Below are 16,463 nucleotides of genomic sequence, written 5' to 3'. Positions count from 1 at the left end.
GCTAAAGTGAATTTTTTCTTGCTAGATTTAAATGCATCTTATTGCACGCGCATTTTTAAAACTTGAAATGTCTGTTTTCAGTAAAACTGAAAGCGTGCTCAGGTTTCAGCACTGTTTCAGGTTTCAGCCTTTCCTGCCTTAAGGCAGCAGATGTTGTTTTTCGAAGGACATAAATAGCATTGGAATGTTTATTTAGCCCAGGACTTAGCCGTTAGTTAATCACAGTTGGCCTTTTTCATTTCAGAATAGTGTTTTAGAGGGTTACAAAAATAAGGTTCATCACTTTGTATCACTGGAAGACATTCCAAATACGGTTTTCCTCTCTTAAAGCATCTTTTTCAAAGTATATTTTTGGTTCTGTTGAAAATACTGATTGCCCTTTAAAAATGGCGCGAAAAATGTCATGTTTTAAGTTAGGCTTTTTGTGCTTAGGCGCATAAATGAATGCATCTAAAAATGATAGGCAAGAGATGCAGCTTACCTTTATATGTGGAGTTATCATAAAAACAGATAATTGGTTTCATTGAACGAAAAATTATTAATTATGAAAAAATTATTTGAGAAAAAAATAAGTGGTTTTTAAAAAAATAGTTTTTTGATATTTATAAAGCTTAATACTCATACTATGACCTCCTAGTATTAAAATTTGATTTAAGTTATGTGTTACGGTGTAATTAGGTAATTTGCATGTTGGTTTTCACTTGGCGCAGGCGTAAAAACTCATTTTTCCAAGGATTTACATGAGATATGACTAATGTCTAATATCTGTAATGTGTAAAGAACATCCTTAGGATGATTAATATGTAAAACAATTATAGGATATTTATTTTTAAGTGCCCCAAAGATAAAAGTCGAAATTGAGTTAAATGGGTTTTTAACACAGATTCTTGTCATTTACCATAGCTTGAAAGTGTCTCTGGCTCCAGTAAATGCATACATTTGTGCATAATACAAACTTGTGGGTTGTTATTGAGGTTGCTTTTCATAGCTCAGTGAGCCAATGTGCCCGGTGCAGAGGTTTGTGTTTAATATCAGGGTTGAAGGTTCTAACTTTAGCGGTACCAAGCATTTGTTCTAAAAACTGGCATGTGTGAACCCTTCACAGTAAATGTAGTAGGCCTTCTGTCTTTGTCATGTTGACATTGTGACCTTTTGAATTCGAGCCTTGTCTCTGTGAAATGCAGAATAACCTTGCTAAACAGGCCTCTGAAAGGTGGAATTTCTGGTTTAAAGTTAAAGACTTAATTCCAAAGGGAAATATAAAAAGGTTTCTTGAAAGGTTTCTTTAAAAGTCCCAACATCATGACATTTGTATTTTTGCTCTAAAAAATAATGTCTGCTAGTTGTTTTTATTTGACAGAAAACGAAGTGTTGCATTACATCTTAGACAAAAAATAGGATGCAGCCTTTTACGAAAATTTTGAAGCCTACATGAATAAAGAACGATTTGCCAATTAAGAAGTTTTTTATCATGGAGATTGTGGCACAAGGCTAATTTTAGGTGTCAGGGAAAGGATTTTACCTCTAAAAGTTAAAAAGGCTTCATGTTGCAAGGTGACTGACAAGATGGTAACAGTTAAGTAATGGAAATGTATTTTTGTATTTGTTAATATGTATCATGTTTTGTCTTCCGCTTAAAAGTTACAATTGATGTCTGTTTATTATCAAAAATGTCTATCTTTTGTGTGCTGTGTATTTTTTTTTTCCTTTTCGCTTCTGCTCACAGATCATTGATGAATTGCTCTGGGGGATTTTAAGACTAACAAGACACGTGAGTTTGGTTGGTTGAAATGAGATGGGTTTTTTTTTGCGCAACTGCTTTGAAAAGAAATGCCCATGCGTTTTTCATGTTTGTGTATTTTGTTCTATCATGAATTTTTCTTGCTGGTTCTGTGTGTCCGAAAGTTGTATTTGACAGCAGATACCCACTATTGGTGATCTACTGTCAAAAAGGAGGGTATCCTTACACGGTATTATGCGTCACCGCTCATTTATATATGCTATCATTTTACAGCGAGTATATCTGATGGCTTGACGCCCGTTTTGTGCGTTTTTGCATGTTTTATGTTTTATGTTGCTGCTTAAGAAATTATTACAAATTCACCCGTGTTGTTGTGAGGGGACATGTATGACGATACGTGTCGCTGTCAACAGTTGGGTAAAATTTTCGCTGATACTAAAATTCACAGATATGATTTTTTTTTTTTCATATTGTGAACCAGACAGACAACACTTCACCAGTGTATGTCAAATTTGGCTATAAGTATTGAAGAAAAATAAACAGCAGATTGTGTCATTTGTAGTCACGATACTGCCCTTTCCTGTAAGGAACAGGCAGCCCTAAAATTATATATCCTGATTGGACGTAAGGACAAATTATAGATTTGTGACTCTTGTACATGGTGACCTAATTTCTATATCACATTAGTCGGTTTTATTCTGCTTCCTAAGTGGCCTTCCTATGGCTCTGGACCGTAAAAGAAACCAGGTTTCATTTTTTCCTGAAGAAGGAACTGGAACATTAGCTGAGATTACCGTATCAGGTGCAGAGGGCCAGCGGTAGAGTTAAAATTGTAAACTATTGTGATTTTTTTTTTGTGTATCACCCATACTCTTGGTATTGTGTCACATGCCTGACTATCACCCAAGCACATCAGGCCTAGTTATTGGGGATTTTAGCTGTGTCCTATTCTCTTTTCCGTATTCCTTTCACCAGTCAGCTTTTATTATTATCAGTGTATTGTTCAGGTTCGCACTTTCAGATTGCAGTAATGTACCATGGACCCCCATTTTATGTATAATTCCCTGTTGCATAACTAGACTGGTTTCTAAGAATTTTCTTTAGGCCTATTCTGATGTTTTTCCAGTCTGACTGTTAGGACTGTTAGGACTGATTAATCGACTCAATACTATAGCAAGATAAGCTTTCCACCTCAATAGGAGACACATTACGTTTTTTTGAATATGACAAATTCAATGCCTATTCTAAATTGGTTTTTAGTTCCTTTTTTTTACTGCTTTAATTTTTGATGGACCAGATGTATTATAAATAATGGAAATACCAGGACTCTCTAGTTCTTGTCTTTTGTTTCCACATCTTGTTAATTAGCTTTTGTATTGCATAGTCCACCTGATGCACAATTAGTAAAAGAAAGTATCTACATGTCCCTGATAATATGTATGTGATCTCTCTTTTGAGATGTGCTAGATGAGGAATTTAGGAACCCCTATATGAAATAATTGAGATAAAATGTGTTTACCCAATTAGGCGATGCCACTATGTGTGAGGACATCCATTCAGATAGAATTCCCATGTCGCTATGATGATGAAAGATATGCTCTCACACGGAAACCCAATTGAAGAGCCTAGAGGCACTGTTTTGCCTTTTGCCTTTGTTTTTGTATTGCCTTTGAGAATGACAGTGTATTTCAACGCAGAATTGTCCCATGGCGTGTGGCCACTCCTTTGAAGATCGCAGGCCACCTGTTTGCAGTTGTTGTACAATGAACTGTTTAAAGCATCACACTTGCTTCATCAGAAGGCGTTCAACATCAGAAAAGAAGAAGGAGCTGGTTTTGCCACAGTCCCCTGAGATTTTAGTGCAAAAGAGCGCCTGTTATGTGCTGGTTAACCTCTGACAGTGTGCAGTCCCTTGAGCCCCTTGGCCTGAGTTTTGGCCACGCACCCCTTTTTCCCTTGCTTCAACGGAAGTGCAGTGCACCGGAGAATCCAAGAGTGGCAAAAGGCACTCCATTCTGGTGCCCATGAAAGAGCGGCCTGAGCGTCCTCTGACACTGAATGATGAGTGTTGGAGTCTGAGAATGGTCCCGGGTCTGCACGAGATGATCTGTGCCCATGACCAATGAAGAGCACAATATCTGTAGTGTCTGCCGCAGAGGAGAGATACGGTGCACTGCCTTGAGACATTGAGACTTTGTGAATGAGCTATGAGTGTTTGCCAGGAGGGCACTCCAACAGATACTGAGCATCAGAGCATGGGAGGCCTGAATCCAAAGGCCCAGGCAACAACGGGAGCAGACTTGATTGGACAATAGAAGCCTGCCAGAGAGGCTTTTTGAACATACTCTGGGCATAGTTGGTTTCACAAGAGGTTTCCGTGTGATTGTATAGACTAAGTGTTAGGAGAATGATTTTATTGTTCAACTGGCATTATTTTTAAGTAGTATTCTGTTTAGTAAAAGCAGAATAAAGTCCATTTCCTGTGGAAGAGTATCCCCTTTTTCACCTCAGAGCATTAATGAGGGTCACCACTGTTTCACTTGAACATGTAATAAATTACAGAAAATGCATAGGAAGACCTACAATGTTACTAGATAATTTTAGGATTTACCTTTTGCTTAGGGTTGTGAAAAATTATGATTTCATTTGTAATAGCGGTCACTACTTTGTCTATATGTTCTTAATGACGTGTTTTCTAGTGTTTTTTTAAACATGGCATTGTCTTTTATGGGTGGGATTGTTTTTGCTGCCCAATTCACATCTGTACCCACCTCCCAACCTATGTCTCTTCCTACTTCTACTTCTTTGCATTCTTTCCAGATTTTACCTGAACATGGACTAGTTAGGAGGTCAGAGTTTACTGATAATTCATTTTGTACAGTTTCTGCATCGACACCAGTTAGTAGTGAACATCACTAATTGTTGGGTGTGTGGTCTTATACCACATACTACAGATAGAGGCATTCCCTATTTGGTCCTGCCATATATGGCCTTTGTGCTACTGCGTGTGTAAGGAGACCTGTCCCGAGAGAGTCGCTAAGTAATAGGATTATGCTTCAGCAACATCTTGATGATTTGATAAATATAGACCTGGACTCAGACTAGCGTAAGTATAGGTTATTGCCTATGTAAGGGCAAAAGGAGCGTCTGTGGTACTGAAAATTTTGGACCTGTGTCATAAACATCGTCGTATCATGACGATTTTGATATCAGCAGACCGAGAATGGCTAGTACACTATGCACAAGCATTTTCGTCATATTCAAATGACAGAATAACCCTGAAATCAGAGTTTTCGCCCTGAACCCTCGGGTTCCATTTTGTGAACGGCAGCCATTTTGTGATTGCCCTCACATAGGCAGATGACCTAGGCCAAGCGAGTCTTAAGGACACGAACACCTTCAGCTGACTTCTCTGTGACCTAGGCAAGCTGACTCCACTGCCCGAAGCCAAACCTGTTCGACCAGTTCCTTTCCCAGTAGCTGATCAAGATTAAGCATGAAGGCACAGGAGATCGTAAACCTTTATTTGCACACAACTATGTCTTATCTTACTCACACCTGTCTCTGCTCCCTTCTTTATGGCCTGTTTACGATGGGGATGTGCCAGGTTTTTATTATGGGTTTCTGCAGCTTGTGTAAGAAGGAATGTTGGGTTTTTGCATGTTTGCAAAAGCTAGAACTGCCCCTTTCTTTTTTTGTACTGAGTCATGTAACGCTAAAAACATATAAAAGGCCTCTGTCCTCTGTGTTCCTCAGACTACCTCATTCACTTGCTACGGCTTCTGGGTGACGTGGCCTCACTATGTTAAATTTAATAAAGATGTCTTTTCATATTTTCAGAGTCTGTGCCAAGTTCTTGTTATATTAGTAAGTATTCCCTGAGAACGAACATTTTCCAGTTCTTCGATATTTTCCTCTTCAACGTTTTCTGCCAGGCCTAATAGGAGCACATTGTTTCTGCGTTGCCTGTTTTCAAAGTCTTCAAGCTTCCAGCACATATCCAAAGATTGCTTTTCCTGAGATTCCTTGAATACCTGTAGCTTACCGACTTCCTCCTCCAAGGCAACAGTTCTATCTTCCATGTGAGCGACCCTTTCAGCCATATCAGTGCACAGTTTATTTACTTTGTGCATGGAGCCCTGCAATTTTTTGGTGGCTTGGAGTGATCTTCGGTTCTCCAGTCTAGCTTCCCCCTGCATCTGTTTGAGAGTAGAATACAGTAACTCTAGTTAGGGTGGAGCAGCGGATTCAGAGACAATGGAGTCTCTCTGTGCAGCGACCTGTGAATCATTTCCATAGGTCATACTTGTGGCAGAATAGTCCCATTCAATTTTACGAGCCATAGCTGTATCAGATTTAGCAAGTCTAGCTCTGGCTCCCTTCAAAGCAGAAGACCTACTACGATGCGTTTTTTTGTGTAGTAAAGATTCCCCAGAATCTGTCTCATCAGAAGTATTGGGATCACTGGGCGTTGGCGATTCAGAGTCATCTTTAAGCGAGTAAAACTTGTCCCCCTCCGGGGACCCCAAGGGCATTTTGACCACAGTGGGATTGAGATTTGGCCAGCAGCATTGTCCAGAGATATGGCCATATGCGAAACATCAGTCATAGTGACTGGCCGGTTATTGCCAGTCTTACCTCCTTCCACAATAGGAACGGGCCATTATCGCCTGTCCTGCCAGAACGAGCATTGGCACTACCCAGGAGGGGCCGATCACCAGGTTCCACAGGATCCACAGGATCATTCGGTTCCATAGGATTTACATTTCCACTCACGGTCTTACTCTGTTCTCCAAGCGGCTCTGGGGAAGATGGCAGCAATGGCAGGGTTTCCTCTTCGGCATGCAGGTTGTGCACTCAGCTCAGACGCAAGCTCAAACACAACATAGAGTTGCGCTGAACTAGTCTCCGCTATGGCAGCCTCTATTGTACCCAATGGTGCGGCCCTCGTCAAGCTGGGGGCGTTCGGCTTTCCGAGAGAGGCTGTAGAGACTGAAGCCGACATGAAGGCTTCTACGATGGTCAGCTGCTGCAGAGAGCCCTCCGCAGCCATCGCCACGTGGAGACGGGTCCCTCCTGCTATGCCGGTATCTTTTTGCTTACTCTCGCTCTTGCCACCCTATTTTGACGGGGCCCCACGCCGAGCTTGATTCGGATCCCGCACGGCCTCCGTTGGGGAGTCTTTAGCAGACTCCTTGACAATATTGTTCACTTTGGGGGCCATAACCTACCGACAGCTCCAGCGGCACTTCTGGAGGTGCAGAGATATCAGCTAGAGGGTCAAAGCAAATCTCCTAGATCTCTGCAAGCATCCATGATATCCGAAACCCACCAGCCTGACCAGCGAATCATACAGGTAGGTGCGTGGTAGCATGGTATCCCATTATCTGCACATCCTCAGACGCCTCAGGGGGAGAGAGACTGCAGCGACTCTCACTGAGGTCAGTCGGCGGCCATCAAGCCTCTCCCCAAGTCTGATTCTTGATGTTCCTAAATCCCAATAAGCCTCTACAGGGATTCGGAAGCTTCATTGGCTGCCTGTGAATAAACATATCATTTTTAAGACCCTATGTATCGCTCACAAGGCACTAAATTACATTGGGCCTAAAAGAATTAAAAACATGTCCAAATGGTATACTCCATCCAAACAGCTGAGATCTTCAGTTAAAAATCTTTTAACTGTTCTTAAGTATCCAAAGTTGAGGTGGGGAACCAGAGCCTTTTTGTTGGCCGCATCCAAGCTTTGGAATTTGCTTCCTCATTACATTTCTAGTCTTCAAGCTTGCACTCCTTTTCACAAGGCCCTAAAAACTTGGCTTTCTGCTCTTTAGCAGATGTTCCCTGGGACTGATATTGTGGAATTCTTCGGTTTTCTCCTCCTTCCTAGAACTAACTGCTATCAGAACCTTGATGCTTTTTTACATTTGTTTGAGCTCTGTATTTTGTTTTCATTCTCTTTCATGTCAATTTCCTTAGTTTCTGCCCTCCATCTGGAACATAGAGAATCAGTGATTTGTCTGAGTTCATGTCCTCTGCATAAAAGGTTATCCAATCCGCCAAGAGGTCTGCCCAATTAATCAAAGGCATCGGGATATTCCTTCTAATCCATTCAACCAGTTCTGTCTAACAAGAGCAGCCAATAAAGATTAGAGAGGATAACCCTGATGCATCCTTCTCCTAATTGGGAAAAGGGTGGTTAATACCTAGTTCAACTGCACCCCTGCCAGTGGGTCTACATAAAACATCTTGACCATACTCTATGAAATGAGGCCCAAAATCCATCTAACAAAGGACATGAAAAATAACTCCAAATCCTTCATGTCTAAAAACTTTTCTAGGTGTACCAAAAGAGGTGAACCGGGCCAAAAAAACTCTCTGAGCATTGCGAATGTTTCTCAGGTTGTGTACAGTGGTTTGGTCTGGTATGATGCCATATGAGTCAAATAATATCATGCAACCAACAACCATCACTAATATGTTGGCGAGTACCTTGACAGAATCTTGCCCTTCATGTTAATAAGATAAGAAAAATCAGGTCACAGGGCATACACCTATCAGGCAAATGTCCCATTTTGGGATCACAATAACCAGTGCTGCTTGCAGATCATACAGGAGGGACTCTGCCGTCATTGAATCAGAGAGCATTGTCAAAAGGTGACAGAATATCACTTTACTGAGCCTTTTGAAGAACCCAAAGGAGGTTCTCCATAGCCAGGGAGCTTTCTCAGCTGTGTAGCTAACATGTCCTGCAGCAGTCACTCTAGTACAAGATGTGAATCCAGCTCATCCCTTTCCTCATTCCGAAAGCAATGCATTAGGCGATTGCCTAGAAAATGTAGTATGTCCCCTGATGTATCCCAGGAGGCCTATTGTAGAACTGCTGATACTATTCAATAAAAAAGGCCAACAGCTTGCAATCACTCAGAAGCCAGTTCATCTTGTGTGTTCCTGATCCCAGTCACTAGCTTCTCCACTGTTTGAACAAGCAGCAAACCAATACACCAAGTTTCCTGGCTTGTCATCAGACCCATAGTCTGCATTGATTTGCTTCAAAAGTCACCCTGGGCTGGGAGTCCTCTCTACATTGTTCAATCTTTATTAGTCAAAAGTGTTCTCCCATTCTTTCCTCTTTTCCTAGGTTGGAGGTCAGATCATCACAAGCATGGGTATCATCATCTCCATCTTGTCGGACTGAACCATTTGGTTCTCCATGTGCTTCAACTGCTAAGGTTGGGATACTAGAGGATCCTAGCACTTGTGAGTTTCCACTTTCAGGCTTTGCTTAAAAATAGGCATAGTGGACCATTTTCAGTTAGTGTGAACCCAACAATTGTGTCCCTTGCACTTTACAGAAGGCCTGGAGGTACAGCAGAGTAATTTCAGTAATTCCATGTTACTCTTTGAGGCGAAATTACTGATATTAGCACGATTATGGCCACTCTCATATTAGGAGTTATATGCAAACAAAAATTCTACAGTAAGAGCACCTTTAGAGAACATGAGCAGCTGCTTGCACTGCTGTTTATGTTCTGTTGCATTAGTGCCATTTTTTGTAGCTCAAAATGCATCCTTGCGTTTATTTTGGATGCAAGTCTGCATTATACGCTAAAAAACTAGCTCTAAATGCCAGGAGTAAGTTGGTGGAAAAGCCGACCCCAATTGCAACATTTATTGAGCATGAGCGGCTGCTCACACTGCTATTCATGTTCTGTTGCATTTACCTCTATTTCTTAGGCAATGTGCAGCATTTATGCGCTATCAAAATAGCACTAAGTTCAAAATGACTCTTCTTGGGTAATTCTGCATAATCTCACTTAATATTTAGGTAATACTGCATGAGTACACTACATGGAATTATGCTGCCCACCCGCAATACTTTCCAGCTCTGGTTATCTCCAGCAGCACCAGGTGCCGGCCCTTTTAACATTGTTGCAGATCTGATTTTCTCTTGTGCACTTTAATATGGACCCAATCACAAGGCTGCAGATCATAACAGGATTCTGTTAATAATTGCGGAATTACTACAGTAACCTATGAATGGAATGTCTTAAACTTTTGATGAATGCTTGGCAATAATCCAGAATCAACAGCCATCAGTCAGATGTAAATTCGCTAAATGGGGTTGAAGGTCTGGCATATATTTCTTTCATCTAAACATAATAAATTCATTGGGTTTGGTGCTTGTTTCCCTCAAAAAAAGGTAAACTCCATCTTTATTTTAGCCAAGGGAAGGGTGCTGAGCACTGATGAATTCTTTCTAAAAGCATTTTCCAAAAAACAGTACCTTTGGCATTCGTATAAAATTAACCTGGGTGGGGTTTTACCCCTTGTTCTCCCCTGTCTTCCCTACACTGTATGCCTGACAGATGATGCAGAAACAACAGCAACATGGGTGAAACATTGGACCATCCCATATTTCTCATATGGACCTCGCGTGGTAAACACACCCAAACATATGGAACAGAACTACTAACTTTTGTGACATTGTCCTCAACCTTTTGATAAGCAGCGGACCTGACCACATCTTTGCACTGTCCAAACAAACAAACCCGCTCTGCTGTAATTCAGGTGTTGATGCACACCTGGGAGGCACTCAGCGTCCTAGGTGGGAACCCAATGATGAAGCATGCCACCAACAAAGCTGGTGGGTGAGGGTTCTTTTAAAAAAGAATATATTTTCCCTTTAATGCAGTAAGTTTGAATTCAGAACTGTTCCTTCTATGTTTATATTGTCAGTTCTATTTGGGTCATACTAATTTGGCAGAGCACCCTCTCATCACCAGAAGTGGCCTACTTGCACTATAAGCAATAAGCAATAAGCACAGCCTCCATAATAGACGTTGAGGCTTCTGTTTTCTCAAATGGTGCATCTCTTTGCCCATGATCATGTTCTTAAAGGCAACTTATGAGATGCATCGAGATGACACTGAATCTTTATTCAACTATAAATACCCCTTTGCCTCCTCCCTGATTAAATCCACTAAGTCATACACTTTCAGCTGCCATTCATTTAGCCTCAAACTCCCTACTGCCACATCTCAATGACCAAGTGTGATATCTACTGGGGAATGTCCCAAGATACCCCATGAAAGAAATTAAATGGCTGATGTGGTGTAAATCCAATCCTGGGGAAAAATGGTACTCCCATTGTGGTAACTATTTAGCATATTCTTATTAATTTCTATAGCAACCTCGGTCTGTACCTTAAATCTTTTTTCTTATTACTTTACTACATTGTACTTGTTGATTGTTGCATAGCCCTATATATCGTAAATGTTAAACAGTTGGGCATAGGTTAATTTGGGAATTAGACTAGAGGTCATCAGTCCACTATTTTTGTATCATGTTAGTGACTTGCTCAACTTCTACTCCCAAACTAACACACCAACAATCCAAGGTGTAAGTTTATTTATTTTAAGTTGAAACATTTCATACAGAATGTCAACATTAACCGAGAAGGTAGAGGCTGATGCTTTATTGTGACAAAGAAAAATACAGTGGATGTACCACCAAATGGTGATGCTGTACTAGATAATAACATTCACATTCATATGCTATTTATTCATGTGTTGTTTTGGATCGGGGTTTAGATGCTAAGTCTATTCTGGGCTTGGTTGGATATGACAGTTAGGAAGAGGGCCTTTAAGAAGGGAGATGGCCTCTAAAGGCTTTGATGGCCTTAGTGGTTTGCTGTGAACAACACATATTGGAATATTGGAGCTCCAGGCTTTTACCACCTTTAGAAGCCCGGAGCACTCTACTGTCTCCAATGGAGCTCCCAACATTCCAATGTTCTAATTTGTGCTATAGGACATACTGACTTAGTCTCAATTTGAAGGTATTGAGTAAGTTGGTAAGACAGCACAAGACAATCAAAATGCAATATATTTCAGCATTTGCCTGTTTGTTGCCTGCCTGTTCTGAAAAGCCCACATGCTGAATAACCTTTGTCCAGGGATAAATATTAAAGATGTTGTGGAGGAATCCTCAAGCGCTAACTGCTAATCAACAAACATTAGAAGTGGACCAAGCCAAAGACGATACAGGAAACAAGATTACCAACCGTATATGAAGGGCAGAGCCAAAGATATATACTGTTTAGAGAGTAGCATAGAAAACATCCAGCGGCATAGCTTCAGTGTGTGTTTGTGGTATGACACTACCAACATAAATGCATTCTTAGCTTTGTAGTTGTGTATTGGGGCCCTGAGTTGGATCTGCCATGTCTGTGTCTATTTTCTCGTAGTGCATGAAGATTTAAAGATAAATCAGTGACCATTGATGTAAAACACGAGAGAGAGACAGAAATATACACTGGTGGCTGAATTTCAAGATATGAAACCAGGCTTTCCTGCTTGTCCAAATTGTGTGATCCTAGCAAATATTTTATTTCACAGAGCCTCCTTTTTCTTTATTATCAGAAATGTGAGCACTTTTAAATACTTTAGTTCAGGGAATGCGATGCACTCTATGCTTGATTTAATATACCATATTTTGGTCTATTTATAATAAGTAACTAGGCTAGGTATATGGTTTACATGACTACCTACTTGCCTCCTAGGCCACAAATGGCATTGGGCCCGATTCACAGAATGAACTTAAGACTAAATCCTAAACTTACTACTATTTGGTATTCACAGAATGCACTTACTACTTTTGGCATTCACAGAAAGAACTTACTTCTTTCGGTATTCACAGAATGAACTTACTACTTTCGGTATTCACAGAATAGACTTACGACTACTAACTTTACGTCCGCACCCGCGCCGTAATTTCCGTCTCCGGGCCGGAATTTACAGCTCTGCGGCGGGATTTATGATTCCGGCCCGCAATTTCCAGCTCTGCGCCGGATTTTCCGATTCCATGCCGTGATTTCTGATTCCGGGCCGGAAGATACGAATTTTGGCAGTTGGTCATGTTAGCCAAGGGTAAACACCTGTCCAAGTGCCTACCATCCCCCACCATGGATCAGCTGACACACTGCAGCCAACCCTAGCCCTGCAGCATGTATGAATGCAGAGCAGACACAAACCAACCCTTTCAAGATGTCACTGAATGTGTTTGTAGCACTGCCCCTTGCCATGTGGCAAAACTACTTGAGGAGGAGGAGGAGAGCAGAGAGGATCTTCAGACAGAGAATCAACCTATTTAGAATGTCCAGCCAAGATGTAAGGGCCAGGTACCGTTTCCCTCCAGAAGTCATCTTGGATATGGTATGTGAGTGGGAGCAGGAACTTGACTCTGTGACCTGCTGCTCACATGCAATACCAGCATATCTCAAGATCCTTTCTGCTCTCCATTTCTTTGCCACTGGGTCTTTCCAAAGGGTCTCCAGTGACCATGTGGGCATTTCCCAGGCGAGCCAGTCGTGATGCCTGCATCAGGTACTGAGATGCATCACTGCTAGAGACCCCAACCACATATCAATGCCACATACACTGGCCATGAGACAAAGGGCAGCAAGAGATTTTTTATCTCCTTGCACAATTCCCACGTGTGCTGGGTGCAATTGATTGCATCCATGTGGCACTTCAGCCACCCCGCCACATTGCACACATCTTCTGCAACAGACACAATGGTATTCCATCAATGTGCAAGCTGTCTGTGATGCCAGTGGGAGGTTCATCAATGTGCATGCAGTGTTCCCAGGCAGTACCCATGACAGCTTCATATTCCGCATGTAACCTCTTGCCCGGCGTATAACTGCTGGAGAATTTGGCAACATGTGGCTACTGGGTAAGTACCAAACACTAAAAAAGAGTGATATGTGTCATTGAAATGTCTATATTAACCATTGTACAATTAGAAGCATGGCCCAACAGACACTGCATGTACTGATGTATAGATCATGTTCTGTGCAAGTCAAAGAGGGAAATGTTAACAACTGCCCTTTCTTCCCTTCTCAGGCGACGCTGGGTATGCACTCTCCCCACATCTCCTCACCCCTTACAGGCGTGCAAACACTGTACCTCAGTGTAGGTACAATAGGGCACACATACAGACTTGAGCCATAATAAAGCGCACTTTTGGTCTGTTGAAATCGCAATTCAGATGCCTCAACCATACAGGGGGTGTGCTGCTGTACTCCCCAGAAGTAGTGTGCAAGATCATATTAGCCTGTTGTGTTTTGCACAACATTGCTTTAACGCATGGCTTACACATGCCTCTGGAACCTCAGTTAGCTATGAATCTGGGAAACCGGGCCATTGCACATGACCGACGTCAGGGCATGCAAGTCCGTGATCAGGTCGTTGCCACATTTTTCACATGAGCAACCTGTAGTGTCATGGACAAAATGTGGTTTGCTGTCTGTTGTCAATGATGAAACTTGGATAGACACGACTGTGTCAATAAATTCCACCCTGAGACAACTTTGCAAGCTATACTAACTGCATGTAAATCACAGCTGCTGACAGTAGTCAAAAGGTGGAGTGTGCCTCAGGTCATGTGCCCATGTCAGTGATCAGTGTAGTGGATGTCCCTAAAAAAAACTATTCACGCTGATGACAAACAATACATGTCCTGAGAGACCTACCTGGACCTCATGAGGATTGGTCACTTCATCACAAAATGCCATAACTAGGCTGTGGGGTTTTAGGTTTAAACCTATAATAACTGATAAAACCCCACTGAAAGATAAATAGCCCTCACCGGTGAAAACATATAAACACTGAAAAAACACCTGCACAACCTCAAACTAAATGTCATTCAAAGAAAGGAAAAAGAGAGTGAAAGAGTCATTTTTTTCTTCCTGAAGGTGTCAATACAATGTAACTTTGTTATACAAGCTAGCAGTAAGGAAGACTGGCTAACATTATTCTGCTTGAGTTTTGTTCTTTAGGGATGTCACTAAAATGTTGTTTCTTCTTCCTTTTACTTTTTTCAGTTATGTGGCCTGTGGTCTAAAGATGCAGGGTTTAGTTTCATGTTTTAGGTCTAGTTTAATTATTTTATAAACTGTAGAGAATCAGAAAATATCAAACTCATATTTGATATTTTGGCTGCATTTGATTCTTTCACTGATAGGTAAAATGGCTGGTTTCATAAAAATCTTTCCTAATATGTGTCATCACATTTACCCACAGAGAATGGGTAAAAACCCTTAATACATCAGACCATAGTTTCCAGTGTGTCAGTATTGATAGTAGGTGAATTGCCAACACCTCAGACTTTAAACATTCAATTCAAGGTATAGTGACAAGTATATATATCACCAAGCATCTGGGATAGTGGTGAAAACATGACACCAGACTTTTGGAAAGCATTAAACTCGGTGTCACTTGTAATGCTCTGCAAAAAAGATTCTTTCCAAGTTCAACAAAGATTGGAGTGATATTGTTTGTATTTGCAGTGATTCAGCTACGTACATAAAAAAGTTGTGTGATGACCTGTCAAAATTGATACCCGAGCTGAAGTGATTCCCTGTAGGAGATCCTTGACACTTGTTAGATGGTATGCTGAAAGCATCTTTACCATCTTCAGAGTTAATGAGGGATGCTATTGACTTTTTAGTCCATTCTGGTGCACTGCTTTCTTATGCACAGGAACTAAAACGCAAATATTTATCATTTCGTGCTTTATGTGGCATGAAAGAAAGAGTCAACCCAACTGTGTCCCTTAGCTGATGGTTCTCAGCCCAAGGGGCTATGAATGCTGAGAGGGCCTTTTCACAGAAGATTACATGGGAAGGAAAGAGCGAGCGCACATGACCCAAAGACTTACTGAAGAAGTATTGTATGGTGTACTACAATAAGATTAATTTGCAAAAATCTATTTGGACTTCATATACACTATAAGTACACGGTCTATGTACCATGTTATTTAAGTGCAAGAAGCAAGCAACAATAAAAGCAAAACGTTCCATAAACACCGGAAAAACACTTTTTCTGTTGTTTTTAGTGGCGCGAAAATGTGTAACCACTGATAACAACCGTTTTTTAAGATATTGAAAACTCTGAAAAAACCCCACCAGAATTTACCAAAAATAGAAACTGAAAACAGGAAAGCCTAGCCATAACCCATGCATACTCAGGCCTGTGACATCAACAAATTTGACTCCCCCACAAATGATGGGCCCAGAATGTGAGTGATGATGTCATGGGTGAATCAGGCACCATGGGGCAAATTTACAATAACTGGTGCATCCCTGCATATCAGCAGGGATGCGCCAGTCATCGTGCGTCATGGCAGACACCCCTTGCACCATCATGGATGCGCCTCTTTTACAATGCGGCGCACCATGGTGCAAGAATAGACAGATGCATGACGCATTTGCTGCCATAAAGGTGACGTACTGCTGGAGTCGCGTCGCAAGTGTAACCCAGCTCCAGCAAGGCTCGGGGTGACCCTATGCCTAACATGCTGTGTCAATCCTTACGCCTGCTTCAAGCAGTTGCAATGTTTTTACGCAGCATGGCCATAAAAGTGACTGAGTGAAATCTTGTAGCTTTCACTCAGCCACTTTTAGGAGGCGTTCCTATGCCGGAACACCCCCCCTGTGGTGGAACGGCCACAAGTGGCGCAGGGATTCACAACGTGACCCATCTCCCAGATGCGTCACATAGAAAATACCCCGCAGCATGGTGCTGGCTTTGTGCTGCCGCTGCGTGACAAGAGGGACGCAACTGTGGCGCTAATGTGGCATACGGGGCTTGTAAATCTGCCCCATGTCTCTGTGATATATCCACACTGCTCCACCCCAATGTTACTTAACACATTACAC

The sequence above is a fragment of the Lissotriton helveticus genome, chromosome 8 (assembly GCF_964261635.1).
Source record: "Lissotriton helveticus chromosome 8, aLisHel1.1, whole genome shotgun sequence".
NCBI classification, from domain to species: Eukaryota; Metazoa; Chordata; class Amphibia; order Caudata; family Salamandridae; genus Lissotriton; species Lissotriton helveticus.
This window is presented reverse-complemented; position numbering follows the sequence as displayed.